This window comes from Emydura macquarii, unplaced genomic scaffold, assembly GCF_026122565.2.
Source record: "Emydura macquarii macquarii isolate MOO-44397 ecotype Brisbane River unplaced genomic scaffold, CSIRO-AGI_Emac_v2 contig_1477, whole genome shotgun sequence".
Classification (NCBI taxonomy): Eukaryota; Metazoa; Chordata; order Testudines; family Chelidae; genus Emydura; species Emydura macquarii.
Window position 1 is genome coordinate 6,129,817 of NW_027131614.1, and position 12,709 is coordinate 6,142,525.

Genomic DNA, 12,709 nt, shown 5'->3' on the forward strand with positions numbered 1-12,709 from the left:
CCCTGTGGCAACTGCAGCAGTTTCTTATGTGGAAAAGTAGAATGAGGAGGCTATTTAACATGGTTTATATTTGGGACAAAGGAGGAGGACATTTAGCACCTTGTAACCAGCCAGCTCTCCTTAGACAACTAGTGGTTCAGACACCACAGTTTGAGAACTTTTGAACTATTGTTTATGTGTATTTTGGTAAGACCTAAGGGGCCCCATTCAAGCACTTGGTGCCCCATTGTATTAGGCACTGTGTAAAAAAAAATGTGAAAAAATAATCTCTTCACAAAGAGGTTACAATCTAGGTTAGATCAAAATGCACCAAGTGGATGAAACAAACAAGAAAAGTCAGGGAGAGGAGGGAGATGAAGGAGAAGATAATAATAAAATAAACATATATTAGCAAAATGAGCATTAGTCCCTGCTCACCACCTGTCTAGCCATTGCTAGCTAGCAGTAAACATCATGGTAGAAGTGAGTTTTAAGGGAGGATTTGAAGGATAGGTGATAGCTAGGTGTTTTTTTGTGGGGAAGTTTTCCACATGTATGCAGGAGATACTTATAAGAAAAGCTGAATGATGGTGGTGAAGGCTAGGAATGTTGACAGAGCAAAGGCAGCAACTGACACCATGATGAATTAGTAGAACAGCCAGGTAGTAGGGGGTTAAATCATAAAGGACCTTGAAGGGAAAAGGAAGACGCTTATACTTGATAATACTCATATCTAGTTCTTATATAGCACCTTCTATCAGTAAGTCTGAAAGTACTTTACAAATGAGGCAGTATCATTATCCCAATTTTGCAGAAGGGGAAACTGAGGCACATAGAAGTGAAATTACTTGCCCAAGGTCACCAAGCAGGTACAGAAGGACAGCTGATGCATGGATGCAAAAAGGAGGCTGATACTGTCAAAGCAGTGAGCTAGGAAAATTACTTAAGTGGCAGCATTTTGAGTAGACTTGAGAGAAGCAAGATTAGCGGCACCGAGACCAGGAAGTTACGGCAGTCAACTTGTGAAATAAAATACAGGCCTGGGCAAAAGTTTTGGCAGTCTGGATAGAGAGAAAAGGCTGGTACTTGGAAAAGACATGGCAAGATTTAGACATAGTCTGTGTAGGTCTATGTAGAGGGATGTGTCAAAAACGAGTCTTCGGTTATGGGGCTAGCTGACATCGAGAAGGTGGTGGTGTGCACAGTGATACCAAAAGTGGGAAGAAGGCAAGGCACTGGGAGAAGTTAAAGAGTTTAGTTTTGGTCATTTTGAGTTTAAATTGTCTGCTGGACATCCACAAGATGACGTTAGACAGATAGGATGAGATTTTAGTTTAGCTACACTAAACACAGGTTTTATACTGAATGTAACATCAGTACATCTAATGAGTAAGTTTTAAAATGTCTGAGCCTCGGCCTTTAATAAAGCCATATGACATCTGGTTATGCATCAAACTGAATGAGAATTTAGCTTTGTTTAAAATAGACAGAGGCTTTTGTAGCATAGAAATTACTGCTAATTCTTATATGCAGTTGAGATACATACAGGACTATGCAAAGTTACCCAGAGGCCAAATGTAAATGAGAATTTTTTCTCTTTATTTTGGAATGAAAGAATAGAAGACATGTGACTGAGCTTTGTATTTTCACAAATCCTGGCAACAGTATATAGGAATTCTGTGTCGCATCAGTGCAGTTTCAGTTGTGAACTCTAAAGCTTTGAAATATTAGAGTGGAGTGTATCTTTTTGTGCTTACATTGGGTGAAACCCTCATTATTTCTGCATTTGTTAAAATATGGCTCCCTGTTCAACATACAGACAAAGCAATAGGCTTTGATAAAACCTGATCTACATTCAGAGATTGGCTATGATCTCAGGTTTTCTAAAATGGCACATTGCAAGAGACACAGGAATTGTAGAAAGTACTAAAATCGGACACTTTTAACAGCTTCTCTTTACTTTTCCTTACCACACTGTTTTCATTTACATACCTGAATCATGCCATTATTGCTTTTTCTCTTGCTTTTTCTGGCACTTCAATGATTTATTACCTTTTTTTTATAAACAGTGTTCACTGTACATCTATTGTTGATTTCCTGAATTAATATTCATGATCCTTCTTTTCAAGCTGCAGTTCCTCTGTTGATGTTTGCTTTGCTATAGTTCTATCAAATATATTTTAAAAGAAATAAAAGGTCTTTATAATTTCAGAAGACTTTTGGCTGGAATGTAGGCCTCTATCAGCCATATGATATGTAATATTATCATGATCTTATTATCTGGACAGATGTAGTTTTTTTACAGACCTAACTTTTGCTATTTATCTCTTTAAGAAAACACTGCATCCATCTGTAGATAAACTGAGCCAGAATGCAGACTCCCCAGGTTAAAATGCACTTACTGTGAGCACCATTAAGAAATTTTTACATTTACTGCAATTCAATATTTATTTTTACCACAGTTTTTCTGTATTTCCTATAGTAAGAACAGGAAATACCACAAGTACTGTGGTAAATTTTAACTCCTTGAATTGTAAAAGTCTATATTTTAAAAAAATATTCCCAACTGTAAATTACTAACTGTAACTAAATCGAGTCCATTCTTAAGACTTGACCACAAGAAGTGAACTTCCCCTTCTCTCCACAAAAAATTATGTGCATGGTATATGTATAAAAATTATTCCTTCCTCAGAAAGTGTCAACTCCTCCATTTCTGTCTGTTAGACTATAATCTATTTGGGTCAATGGCCTTTGTCATTTGTGGCTTAGCTGCATATATGAGTTTGTTGGCACTTTAACAAATAATAATATTAATAATTAAATAACAATTGCTTCACTTCTGCATTTCACAAATATTCTTTTCACCCAATCACAAATGTCTTTAGACTCACTACAAAATATCCATTTCACGCATCACAGTTCATTTCTGTGGCATCACAATCAGGTGTCCATCTGTCAAACACAGCAACGAGATGGCATCTACAGAAACAGCAAGGCCATGTGACCCCTACTTCCCTTCCATTCATTCTACTATCACCTTGAATTCATTTGCAAGGCTTCTTGGTTTTTTTACAGTTAAGTTCATCTTAAGACCCACTTCTACCATGTTGCTTGCATCAGCAGTTCCCAACCTGTGGTCCGTGGACCCCTGGTGTTCCACCAGGCTACTACAGGGGGTCTGTGGAAGAGAAAAATAATAATATTCTCCCCAAAGAAATGTACAATTTCAAATAAAAAATATCATATAAGGTATGTACATACAAATTATTACTGAGTGCATATTATTTCTTTGTTATTACATTAGATTTCCATAAAAAATGGAGTGTAAAACAACTAGTAGAATGTGGTGGTCCACAAAATGTTTGGAGGTTGAAAAGGGGTCCGTACACTTGAAAAGGTTGGGAACCACTGATCTAGATGACATGTATAAAAAAGAAAGACTATTTGTTTTTTTCCCCCCTTCACTTGCCTGTGTCTACTTGCTTGTCTGTAGACTGTGAGCTTCTTGGGACCAGAACCGGTCCTTCTTGAATGTCTAAAACAAGCCTAGCAGATTGCCTATCATAAACAAATAAGACTAACAGAGAAGTGTAGCTTCTGGAAAAGTCAATGATTGACAGGGAGGAGGCCGTTAACAATTTCTATGTTACATTAAGAGAGGATGGGCTGTCTCTTATTTGTACTCCCCACCCTGATCCTCCCTTCATCACCTCCTATCCATATTTCCATGTCATTAGGCCTTATATCCTAGCAAGATATTGCCCACTTAAAGGAGCCAAGTGTCTGGAGCTCCACCTCACTTCTGCTGATATGCAATCAGGCTGTCAGTCATTTAGGGGAGAAGGTGATTGAACTTTCTACTGGATTTATGTGCATGCTCTGTGCATAGGCATCAAAAGGTATTATATGATAGGGAGCAATGTGAATTTGCAATGTACTATAGCCAAAACTCTATTCAATGAGTACTGTGCTAAATAAAATGAAGATATGCTTTTGAATTTGTCCACGAGGAATTGCCCACTAAACCCACTGTTATAATTTACCCAATATGCTAACATTCCAACTGCCCACTGGTGGATTCATGTTTCCTCTTTCTTATCAAAAGGATCAGCTCTGGCATCCCTTTTATATTAGAGTCCTGGGAGGCCTCGTGATCTGTAATCATGGAGTACATTGCATTGATTCCAAGGTGTGCTAGCAATGTATAAGCTAACGAGGGGGTGGTTGCAACGTACACATACCACCTTGGCTGTTTTTTAAAAGTGTCAGAACACAAATATATGTTATACCCAGAGATGATGTTAGCTAGAATTACCACTTTTTGTATGAAAGTCTAGTGAAAGAGCCAAAGGGCTCTTTATGTAGCCACAGCCACAGGCCCAATTGACAAGTCTTTCCAAGTCCTAGGCCAGGATTCCAAATGGTCAGTGCCTGGCAGTGTCTCTGGTGCTGTGATGTCATTCGTATAATGTCAAGGGAAAATACATTGTGTGTTTCTTGATGAAGAATTTGGAAAAAAAACAAAATGGAGGCAGCACGGCAAAGCATCCATTCTAGGTCTTACAGAAGACCTAGGGTATGGTGCAAAAAAAGGCACTGATGCTGAGATCCTGTGGTGGTTGGTATCCTATATAAATACTTTAGATTAGATTAGATTACATAGAAATACAATCCAAGTAGGGAGTGGAATAAATTAACAAATTACAGGGGGTGTCAAAATGTAAGTTCCTTTTGCCCTTTTTTATTTAATAATATGAATTAAATGTGTAGAAAGACTCCCAGTGCTGGGAGTCTTGAAGAGAACCAGTGAAGGCAGTCCCAGCTTTGGGCTCTCCACAGACAGTCAGTCTCCATCTGGAGAACCCCAGTGACAGACTCCTAGTTAATAACACAGTGGGGTTCTGCCTGAAATCTTGTCCATTCCCAAGACACTGCGGGCCTGATCCAGTGCTTATTGAAGCCAATGGAAATACTCCTATTAGCTTCAGTGAGTATTGGTTCAGGTCATTTGAATCAATTATATTTAAATATTCAGGCAGGATGGACATTGAATAAAACTACTAGTCCTTTCCATTAATACAGAGCCTTATCTCAGGAAGGGTTAATATCTCACCATCATCAAATATGCACAGTCTACTAAGGACTATTGCACCAGTCAGAGTGATCACAGTTGATGGCATCATACCAGGCATCACATAGTAATTTGGGACAGTTCTTCAGAGCTGTACTTCTGGAAATTATGGATATACGTGTTATGTCCAATAGATAAGTGAAGGAATCAGTATCTGACTTTTCAGTGAGCCAGTGGGTAAAATACTTTTATCCTTTCTCAAGTGTCCAGAAAAAAGAATGTTTGAAGTTTAATGGAAAGTACTCAAGAATTGGTAATAAGCTGAGTGAACACATTTCACTTATCAACAAGCAAAACAACAATTTCTGATCTGCTACATTCCATACTTTGGTTCCTCAGTTCCTCATAGAGACTTCTGGTAACAATTAATACTACCATAAAAAGAAAATAACAGGCAAAAACATGCACACAAATTGAAAGCAGATATCTGAATGTTGTTGTCCCACAAATTTAGATCAACTGCATGTCAGCCTGGAAACTTGTAACTCCCATTCATGAGTGATGTTATAAAATAAAGTGTGGTGGAAAAATGACAGTGGAGCCTGTTTGTACTTTCTGGAATTAATATATATGTGCAGATAATTAAAAGAACAATAAAAATACACAGGATGAACATACACTGGGGAAGGTTTAAACATCGTCCAAACACGTCATATGGTGTGGGCCTTAGGGAATAAAGTTTTACTGGATACTGGCAGACGGATGTGGGTACCAGAATTCAGCAGTTTTGCTGCTTGAAAATAAATCCTTTTAGTTAATCTGGCTGTGTGGGTGGAATTACACACACCACTCCCATTATTGTTAGACTGGAGAGCAGGACTCATGAACTTTGCTGAAAATGTAACTTGGAATCTCTCCTAAAAAACTCTTTATTTACTAGGGCGTGTCTACATGCTGTGATAATGCGCACTATCGGGGTGTGATTTCTAAAGCGCACATGTTGCGCACTAACTGGCTTATGTAGACCCTGCTAGCACTCAATAAAGTTTTCTAGTGTGTTTTAGAACAGTACTGGGAAACTTAGTGTAATGTAGCAGGATACACAGACTAGTTAGTGTCCGACATATTAGAAATTTAGACTTTAGAAATCGCATCCCCATAGTGCGTATTGCCACTCCGTGTAGACATGCAATGGTGAAATCCTTTCATCGTATCATCAGATGTTGCTGACACTGGGTCGGAGAGGTGGGGGGGAAAGAAGGGGGTTGTGTAGTTCTTTCTTGATGTGTACCTGCAGCTCTTAGTAGCATGACGGAGAATTAGACATGCACATCAAGAGAAGAATATACCACACTGCGAATTCTTTTATCCCACAGTGTTCCAAAGGAGGCAGATTCTTAGTGGCCAAATGTTAACAGCTGGCACAGTGAGGAGTCCCCCACAGACAGCCACGTTTTTTTAATGGGAATGCGGCAGAACTGTAAACCTCGCCTTCACCATCTGGTTCATTCTGGAATATATATCACAATTACATGAGTAAATGAAAAGATATGCAAGTAACTTAAATGTATGTGTTTCTCTACTTCACTGTACAATGAAACAGCCATCTGGGAATCAGCATATCTCTCATTTCAAGCACAAATCAAAGCAAACAGCAATTCGCTGTGTGACGTATACTTCATAGTGAACTGGCCTTCATTATCAAAGAGTTAATTGCTTTGGGTTCATGCTTTTTATTCCAGTTTTTTACAGGTTCTTTTTCTCTATGGAAACAAAACAGACATATATGAAATGCATGGAGAATATCCTTGTTAAAACTGTTTGGAACAGAGGGTGATTTAAAAAAAGAAAAGAAAAAAGAAAGCATATTGACCCAGACCATCTCCGCACACATCCAGGTTCAGAGGGGTCCCTGGGATTCAGGGAGAGGCACCAACTCTTTTTCTCTCTCCATCCCAGGCAGTATTATCTTTTCCATGGGTTATTCCCCATTCACTCCCAGGAGCAGTACTGGTATCCCAACCAACTAGTAATATGGCTCCTACGGAGCTGCACTAACCCAGGGATTTGAAGGCTGCAGAGGTACAGGCTCTTGCATTGCCAGGATCTGAAGAGATCCACCATATCTGAAGGCAGACCAGACAATCTTTTCTGTGGGAAGGAGTGCAAACCTCAGCAATGGAATGAAATTGGGAGGATCTTCAGGGAGGGTTGCTCTAACTAAGCCTCCTTCTGTGGGCGAATCCAGGGGAGGGCGTCATCACAGATATTGGTCTGATAGGACACTGTTTCTATGGTGGCACTTTGTGTGTGTTTGTTTTACAGAGGAGACACCTGTGGGCACTGGAAGTGTTTGATAGACGAGGCACAATAACTTTACGGCACAAGTAGCTGTAGAACAATGAGTTACTGTTCTCCCTTTTCATATATGTCACTTTTAAGAAAGAGCTGTCTCCTTTAAATGAAAGGCAAAAATATCACTGCTGAAAGATTCTTACACATTTGTCCGATGTCCAAGCTTCATTAATCTCCTTGACTATAAGAGTTGACTAATTCCATGGTCTCCTAGCCAAGCTCATGAAAAATAAAATTAAAGGAAAAATATTGACGGTTGCACAGGGGCCTTCCTTTCCCTGCTCTTTTATGAGCCTCTTCTCAACAAAAATGGTTTGTGCAAGGCTATCTGAAAGAAAACACCTTTTCATGCCTGCCCAAAAACACTGGCAATCCGAATTCCTCTTTCACAAAGAAAAACTGGCTCTCTATTAGCTGCATATTGGGATAAGCTTGTGTGCATTTATAGAGTAATCAATACGTATGCAGAAGCACTTTTCTTTACATAGAAGGACAAATATGCATGTGCAAAGGATATGTATGAGAAATCTTATTCTCTAACCTGTAACTAGTGTGAGGGTGAGGGACAGTCCTGGGGAGTTATAGCCGATTGACTATGAGTGGGTGCCAAAAGCAAATCTGCAGCTTCCAGGTCTATGGTCTGACTTCAATCCTAGAAGGTGCTGCATACACCTCTGAAGTGCTGAGCACCCTCAGGAGTCAGGACCCACTGAAATCAATGACAAAGTTCCCATGAATGTTAGTGGTTCAGAATCAGGCCTTAAGCTACCAGTTCATCAATGGGAGTTGATGATCCTCAGCTCCCAGAGGGACAGAGCTCTTAGCTAGCAGCAGAGGCAGACGAAAGGCAAGAACCAGAGCTCAGCTGAACCCCTGTTGTGTGAATTCTCTTCATGAGCGTCAGAGAGAAAAGCTGCTTCAAATATGTTTTCCCCACTTCTGTTGTTTGAAAAAAAATCAGGGTCAAAGAAGGGGCACTGTAAATTCTGAATATCTGATGATGTGGAGCTGTTGTATATCCACTAAATGCTAACATAATTAAGCCATGACATCATCCTCCTAGCATTATGGGTGCTGTATCTTGTGTTGTAAATCCTTATCAAGGTTATAATGGCCAGCTACGGTTTTAGATATTTTTTTTCTCTCTGCACCTCAGATAGGTGAATTAAAAAAAAAAATACAAAAATTGAATCAACCGTATAATTGTTTCTGAATTTTATTTGTTGTGACATTAATATTTTAAATGCGTTTATTCCTGCAGTATGACATTGCAGGATGTGCAGCTGAAAAACACTGCAGTAATCATTAACATGCATATATATGCACACACTTTGTTTAAAAAAAATGAGTTTTTGATTATTTAATTGTATTGTTTATTAAAGTCTCTATCCTGCTTTTGTTAAAGTCAGTGGGAGATTTGCAGTTTTTTTAAGTTAGCTTTCTGTTCTAGTTACCTTTTAGATTCAATTAAAAGTTCAGTTACATTGAAAATGATGAAGGGAAAGAGGCTAATGGGCCAGATTTTTGGGCCCGTCTGCAAATCCTCACTCACAGGAATCATTCAATTGAAGTCACTGCATGAGGAAGGGTTTGCAAGAGTGAGTCCACTGTTCTCGGTTACCACAGTATAAAAGAGCTAGGTTCAGAGTTCACTGAGCTCACGTATGACAAAGCTGAGGAGACAGGGATGGGGGCTCTAATCCACCTTGCTACTGTGCAATCCACCTTTCCAAACCTAGGACTGCCAGGGACTGAAATGGCCCCGAGTGTAATGGCACAGCTCAAAGTGCTGGAATGGTCCTTAGGGTACTGTGCTCCAGCCCTGACCCTCAGCATGCCCCCTGCACCATGGTGTGGATTGGCAGAGCCACCTTTTTGCTATTTGAGGACTCCTATTTGCTGGGGAATCCACAGCTGCTTGCCTGAGGCAGTTTTCAGTGTCCCTTATGGACTGAGTATCAGACCCCAAATCTGAAATAACTCTTTTGTCTTTAAAGGAGTTATTGTGTGTTTAGAACAGTTTAACTGAGAGTAGAATTTGGCCCAAAACATTTGGGCTTCATTTATCCCAGTTTGTGAAAGCAGGCAGAATTGCTCCCCCACCTCCTGCACTCTAAGTACCATTGCATCTGGGGGATGGGGCAGATGACGTTTGCATTGCTCTCCTGTGTTTCTTCTGAGGAAGGACAGCTTTAATTTATGGATAGGAGCCATGCTAGCAGTGAGTGGCTTCAGCCTGCACTAAACCAGCTCCCCACCATTATCACCACCAGCAACGGAGCAGTTTGTGGGCACCTTGCAACCCTGAAACCTGACGTCAATCAGATTTATCACCACCCAGTGGCCTAGGTTATGCAGTCAGATATTCAGTTAAGCCAGGATTGAATCAAGCCTTTTGGGATAAGAACGGAATCGTCACCTAGAGAGTAGCTGTGCAAAGGAAGAGACGTGTTAACCTCTTGGTGCAAAAGTAGGGCAACAAAAATTTTTCCATCACTAAAAGCCAATTCAAGCAGCATTAGCAATGAGTAATTGAAGGGGTTAGGAAGCCTGCATTGTAGGACTTTTAAAAAAGTTAATCTTTCATAAAGTTGGAAAGTTTAAGAGGCACAAAGTTTGCCTAAGAGAGACCTTGTTCTGTTAGACTCTATTCTTTGTCTTGCCAAAGGACAAACACAATGTGAGTTCACATCATGCTTCCACATGTGGTTTACGTATTTTACATGTGGAGTCTGAATGGTTCCTGTGACCTTAGTGTGTGGATCACACGTTTTTCACATATGCTTTGTGTGATTCACAGCTGTTTGAAACATTGTTTTTGACAGCAGAAATCATTATAGTTTTACAGCAGGCTCTAATAATTTAATTCAAGAAGCAGAACTTGCAAAGACTCAGGGTGTTTTCCATTTTGGTTTATAGTTTGTGTTGAGTGCTATCCATTATAATTGCATACCAGGAGAAAGATTAACACTCAAGCCACGGGTCCCAGTGGCAAAAAAAAAAAAAAAAAAAATCTGCTGGGACTAGCGGGGGGATGTAGCAACGCAAGCCACACACAAGATTCTTGGGCTGGAGATGGCACAGATTTGTCTGGCAGAGTCCACAAAGTGGGTAAGGCAAGCTAGACAGTGGGAGGGCACCCATGAGATAAGATGGTGATTCAACTCATCTCAAAGGAGAACATCCACCCCAGGCTTTGAATTTGCTCTCTCCTGGTGGTATCTATCTCTGCAGGCACAGAGGTACAAATTGCACACATAGTCTACACCCAAAGGGCTCCAGCCCCATGTCTCTTAGTGTACCCAGCTTACTTGCAACTTCTCTGGGGGATGCACTTAAACTCATGGGATCCACACTAAGGCTATATGAGTCATTCACTGTATGTTCCAAATGCAAAATAAATTGCAAACCAAATACGGAGCCAATCTTTGGTTTTTTGTTCGGTATGGGCCAAAGTATGCTGTCTGCTCTATAGGTTTACAAGTAGGGGAGTGTGCACTGCATCACAGGCACTCCCAGCTTGTGTCTGTGTAATGCAGCCAAGCTCAGTTGCAGACACTGCAGGACTACTCCCTCCACCTGCCCCCTGGGGCTCAACACACACCGCAGAGGGTAAAGGAGAGGTAGGCTCATGGTGTGCAGCAGGGGAGGGATGTAGCAGTGGGCATGCTCCACTTGCATGTCGAGAGCTCTGGCAAGAGCTCCTCCTGGGTGGGGCCGTGCCTCAGTGGCCCAACTGAGCCGTAACCTTATGATTGTCAGTTATACAACACTTCTCTGTGCTGTGAAATTATCAACTAACGCTAGTCAAGTATTTATATCCCCATTTGCAGACAGGGCAAATGAGACACAGAGAGGTGAAGTGATTTGCCCTAGGCTACACAGTGAGCCAGCAGCTGAGCCAGGAGCAGAAGTTACATCACTGGCAGATCATGGTAAGGCATGCAGATGTGTTCTTTACAAGTCACCTTACTGGAGGCCATTCCTTTAACTCATTGTGTCTTGGTAGTTTTGGTTTTTTTCACAAGCTATTTGTTCATCAGATAGTCCTCTGAGTGAGAGCCCCCCTCAGATTTATAGGTGTGTGTTTGCATTTTACGTAAAGAGCCGACTCGCCCCCCCCTCCAGTGGGCACAGAAGGCCCTAAATGCCCTGGAATCACTGTAACTCTGCAATTCCAGGGGCCGGGCAGGGGTGAGGTCAGGCAGAAGACTCCATTTGCCCTTCTCACCATGGACAATGAACTGTGTCATCTCTCTTCCCAGCAGCATAATGGGGAGGTAGATGGGTATGGCCAGTAGCTTCATGAATGCAGGGATCAACTGACCATATCACACCTTCCCCCTCTACCACCCACTGAGGCCACAGCTTCTACTACCCCACCTAATCAATAATAGCAGCTTCAGAGTGCTGCGGTGAAGTTCCAGGCTTTGTGGGAAGGACTCTGCACCCTCCCTGACTTCAACACAAATCCCACACACATGACCTGTTTACTTAAGCTTTGCACAGGCATCTAGGATTTGGCTCAAAAAGAACAATCCTAAGACAGAGACACAGCCCCTGAAAACAAAATATTAAGTCTGAATAGCTGTGATTGTCTAGGCTCTTCTCCTTGATGTCTACATGGAAAGGTCATTAATGTTAATGATAGTCTAGGAACAAATGAGACACATTGCACTGCAGCTACTTTATCCCATAGGCAGAGCAGGAATTTGGCCCCACTCAACCAACAAGTTACCTAGCACAGAGTTGGCCTGATGTTAAAAGAGATTTGGAACTGTAAGCAGTTAAATACATAGCCTGCCCCCTTAGGACTGCCACCGTAAATAAGCATTTTAAAAGAATCCCAGTCTTTAATGAAGAACAGAGGGAATTTTCTATCGTTAATCAGAAACAGCTCTGGAAATCAGGGATAGTGGAGAGGTATGCATATTTTGATTTGGTGCACAGAAAATGCATTGTTTCTGAGTTATTCCTCCTATAAGTGCGTTCACTGTACTGGTAAAAGTTTAGTGGATCCTGCGGTGTTGCTGATTCTGTGAGTATTAAAAGGAATTGGAGACAGTGCTCTAAAGTAGGCAGAGGCACCATGGTGAGAAATAATTATCCACTTAAAAAGTAGCCCTGTACAATTTAAACAAAAATACTAGAAAGAATGAGAGAATAGATGCATATAAAAAGATTGGGGCAAGGGAAAGGAAAAGATTATTTAAAACTTGTAACTCTTATAATCATTCCAGGCACATTGTGAGACTGCATGTGCTGTAGAAGAAGAAGAGGAAGAAAAAAGACACTTATCTAATC